General features: G+C 40.4%; 1 pseudogene; it reads right to left on the bottom strand.

The window, feature by feature from the left end:
• Positions 1 to 2,053: 2,053 nt before the first annotated feature.
• Positions 2,054 to 3,522, bottom strand: LOC147426452 (uncharacterized; annotated as a pseudogene).
• Positions 3,523 to 4,868: the final 1,346 nt, after the last annotated feature.

Below are 4,868 nucleotides of genomic sequence, written 5' to 3' on the forward strand. Positions count from 1 at the left end.
TTCAATGCTATCATAGAAAAGTCCTTGCCTTTCTTGAAGTAACGAATCCTTTATATCCCACAATTGTTCCATGCATGCCCGTATGCTTATAATATGTGCATCGATGATTTCTAGATTTGCAATGTGAATACTAGGTTTCTATTTGTTGACTGAAGATCTGGTATTTGCCATCTCAACAATCTATCTAAAAATTTTGTCCAACTTCTTCATCAAGGACCCCTTCTTTTTACTCTTCGCTTTGTCATCCAAGAAGTTTTCCGATGAACTGGAACTAGAGGTACTCTCTGACTCTTTAGTGGTTGTCTCAATGTCACTGGAATTCCCTCTAGTTTTGTGTCCCTTCCCCTTTTTTTTCTTGTACTTCCATTTTCAAAGCTCATTATACCAGATACTTGTATTTGATTATTGGGGCCATAACCTCCTATTTTGTTAACTTTTTACTTCTGAACTAGCTAAGGAACCAAGCCCTCATTTTCTTTTTGGATGGCGGTTTGTGAAGCTATTTGGTTAGCTCTTTAATTTTCTCCACATAATTACAAACTTACAATTTTCCTTGTTTGATTTTGTCTAGTTCACATTTAATTTCTTCATCTCCTCTGTTATCTAAATATTCAAGCTGGAATGCTAAATGATCAGCTTACTGTATGTTTGGAATTGGCAAGATGGATAATGGTAGTACCATTTTCGAGCTACGTTCTTCAATTTTTGAGTAAAATTGTATCCCTATTATCTTCCATAATGTTGTTGAGCTCAGCATACTGCTCAAAAATGAACATTTGGGTCGTCTTTCTAGCCCCCTTTGAATACCAGAAAGGCGATTTTTAGATCAATGGATTTTTCCATGGTTATTGGTCTTGTATTTTAAATTTGAGTTATGCTCTCTGGACTTCCTACTATATTGATTAGTGTTTGATTTCGACTGTTCAATATCGTACGTTTCAGTAAACTATACTTGGATCTCGTTTGCTTTTAGTCTTCCAATGTCTTGATTGGTGTCTACCTTTGCTACCTTCACTCTCATGAGTGTACTTTTTGGTTTTGCCCTTAGCCTTCTTCTCAAATTTAGTGGATCGAGAACGCCTCTTCGCCTTCTCCGATCACTGATGCCTAGACCATGTCGAGTACTGGAAGTCCTCATGCTGATCCAAGTTTTGATCGATCTCATTACTAGTCTCTATGTTAGTGTCAAAGCCGCACTGCGACTCATTCTGTATTGAGCTGACACATTTTGCATCTTGTGTGAATCTGGTTGATGGCCTTCTACCACAAGGTGGCATGACTGCAAGAAACTATCCCAAAACCAATTGGAAGAGTGATCCTCTATCAAGAACACTTCATCTCAAGCCACCGTGGTTGCCAAAATGGAACGAGTTTGTCTCTTTAGACAACTATTCCAGTGTTGGGTTAGGAGTTAGTTTTGGTTGAGATAGACAAACTTCGGACCACAGATCAGACAAAGACATTGATACTGGAATGGAACTGGAGTAGTGATTGAACTAGAAATGACATATAGAGTAGAGCTGATGCTCGAAGTGGATTATATTTAGATTAGTACAACTGGAATAGAGTACAGTGTGAGCCAAAGGATTTCTCTAAGCTTATAGGCAAAAGAGTACAAGAGCACAATACATAATGTCAAAATTTTTCAAGACAACTCCAAGACATTCCCCAAAGCATTCCCCGTAAAATGAAGTAATGGCCCATATTTCTAGGTGTCAAGCTAGGTCTCTGACTAACTGTCCACTGTGTACTTACTATAGTAATTGCCTCAATAATTACCAGTTCAATATTTGTCAGTCAAAACCCCAGCCTAGGGACTGTTCCCATCTACATAGTCTCCTCCTTCATTTGTGATGATTAGACAATAGGAAAAATAGCAATTTGCAGTGTTGGTGCATGGATTTTTGGCAATCTATATAGTCTATTGGTGAAGTGTTATTTTGCTGCTAGAGGCAACCAATTATGCACTAGTATATATGAAATTTAAAAATTCTCTCTCTCTCTCTCTCTCTCTCTCTCTTTGTGGAAAATATTATTATATTCCAGTGTTAATTTACAATTTGTTTAATATGAGCATGCATCTCTGTTGGAAGTCCTTATCTCTAAGATTCATGACATCTTCAAGCTACACCTATCTTTGATATCTAGGGAGGGAATCTTGGTGCGTGATACACGCACATCGTCATAAAGACTTGCATTCCTCATATTCCAAATGTACCATACATGCCAAAGCCGAAAAGAGTACATGCAAAAAAGCAATGCCGATTCTTGGGTTTTGATGCATCCAAACATGCATGTCAGCTTTGTAAACTTGATTCTCCAAGCTTGATTCCACCAAAACTTGAACCCTTTCCACCATGTCCTTACTTGGCTACAATCCCAAAATATGTGTGTCACTGTTTCATTTTTACGACATAAGCTACATGCTCCAGTTCCAGTTCCTTTTTGAACATAAGCATAGCTAATGGAATAGCACCCATCAATACCCTCCACATGAAGACATTGCGCTTGAATGGTGATTGAAGCCTCCGAAAGCTTGCACGTATTTTGACCCACCAATCATTAGTTTGCAACATAGACCATTTTTTATTGCACCTATCGGTTGCATCAACCTCAATGTAGAGAGTAGCAAAAAACTTTCCTGTTTTACATATCCACTAGCTTGTGTTTGTAGAGGGCAATTGCTAGTCTTTGTGTTTATCCTCTCCATTGCCCATACCTATATGAGCTAGGGGGTGAATCAGTGCACGTAAAATGATTCTAAGGTATCTTGAACCCATTTCCTAGTCTGGATTCCCTTCTTGCTACAGGAAACGATTTGTGAAGGTGATTATAGTCCATTATCTGATTGATTTTTACTATGCCCTATCTATGCATAGAGAGGGCTTTTTTCTCAATCAGCACAGTAGAGGCACTACATGTGAGGTCTGAAATACATAGGCTATAGCTCCAAAAGACATTTTTGGCTCCTACAAAATTCCTTATGTATCTCTGTTGTCCATTCCATTGTAGTTTCAAAGTAATTATTTTCCATGATTTAATCAATATTTGTGACACACTAAACCCGATTCTAATAGGTGCTACAGTGACGAGCTTATACCATGATGTAAGATTCCAAGTGCCATGATAGTATACCACAGAGCAATTGATCAGGTTCCATAAACATATAGACCAATATGTATCTCTATGTACCAAATGTTGCATGAGAGGCCCCCTCCTAGCATGTGCATATCTATAAGATTCAGTATACCCAATCCTCCTTGCTTCATAGGCATGGTAATGTAGTCCCAATCACAGGACTGTAGAAGCATTTTTCTTTCCCCACATGAATCGAGCCCGGGTAGATTTGAAAGGCTGCAAGGATTTCTCTAACCAGTAGAAGAGGTATATACTATAGTATATAGGGCAAGAGAATAGCATAGATATTCCTCAATCTTACATGTAGGAGCCATTCTTTGCAGTGTGCCAGGATGCTACCTTAGTCAATACTCTTTCTAGAAACCAGTCCCAAAGAGATTTCATCGGCACTTCCACCCCAACGAGATAGCCAAGATGCCAGAATTTGTGCCCTTTCGGCTCATTTCAATAACCTCTTATCGTTCTAGACAAGTGCATGAAAGTTTCTGGTGCGACTTCTATAAGTGTGGATTTGGACAAATTCATATGCAACCCTAATGCAAGAGAAAAGAAAAGCCTTGGAGAAGTCGATTTGAAAGAGTACTACATCTTGACCAATTCTAATTGCATGTTCAATGCCCAAATTCAGAAGGAGAGTGTTATGGTAGGTAGATCTTCTTGCTATAAATTAAGACTTGTGTACATGCTTCTTGAGGAAGGGAGTAAGTCTCGATGAGATAGCCTCCGCCAAGAGTCTATATAGGATTCCCATCATGGTAATAGGCCTCATAGTTTTTGGGAACAATGTTTTGGGCAACATTTTGATAATACCCTGCTTGATGCATGGGTCCACGCATTGAGCAACCGACAAGGCATTTAGCATGGGCACAATAATTCTCTTGAGTTGCTCCAAGTATTTTATCAGAACTCCTTAGAAAGCCCAAATTACATGCCTGGGGATGGGTAGTTTTGAAAGGGCGCTCTTCCTCAGTAAATTGTTGCTCCACAAGCTCTCTCTCTCTCTCTCTCTCGCGCGCGGAGTGCGCTGCACGTACGTACTACAAATCCACCACCTTGTTGTCTCTCTCTCTCTCTCTCCCCCCCCCCCGCTCTGCGCGGTACTATGCCTGTTTTGCATGAAAGAGAAAATTCACCCTCATATGCCTGTACCAAAGACACGTGCATACACATTAGAGAGAGAAGGTTCGAGGCATACACATGGCAAATGAGAGAGAGAGAGAGAGAGAGAGAGAGAGAGAGAGAGAGAGAGAGACGCAGGCGCAGAGTCTGGACTTTGCAGACGTTGTCTCGACCAATGAGCTGTGTACTAGATTGGACGATCAGTATGGACCAAGAATGAGCTTAATTATACGTGGAGCACATTAAATGATGATGAGAATACTCTCAGCTCTGCATGTATTTCTCAGCGACAGAGTCAGTTTTCCAGATTGTATGAAGAGAGGACACTGCATGCACCTCGCCGATCGACTGCACCTCGTGTGTTTTTTTTGGCTCGAATTTAAATTGTCCCGCCGCTAGAGACCAGCTGCACGTGCTTTTTAGAGAGAGAGAGGGAGAGAAGGACGGAAGAAGATTGAAGACGAAGGCAAACCCACAGGTCCCTTTAGACTTGCAAGTTGCGTCCCCAATGCCCACAACAAGCCAAATTTTGGGTCGTTCAGACCACAACAAACAGAAAGTTGGTAACTTCCGTTGAAATTATCAGTTTACCATTCCTGACCTCTCGCATA

The sequence above is a fragment of the Adiantum capillus-veneris genome, chromosome 24 (assembly GCF_014529385.1).
Source record: "Adiantum capillus-veneris isolate H3 chromosome 24, ASM1452938v2, whole genome shotgun sequence".
In the NCBI taxonomy this organism is placed as follows: Eukaryota; Viridiplantae; Streptophyta; class Polypodiopsida; order Polypodiales; family Pteridaceae; genus Adiantum; species Adiantum capillus-veneris.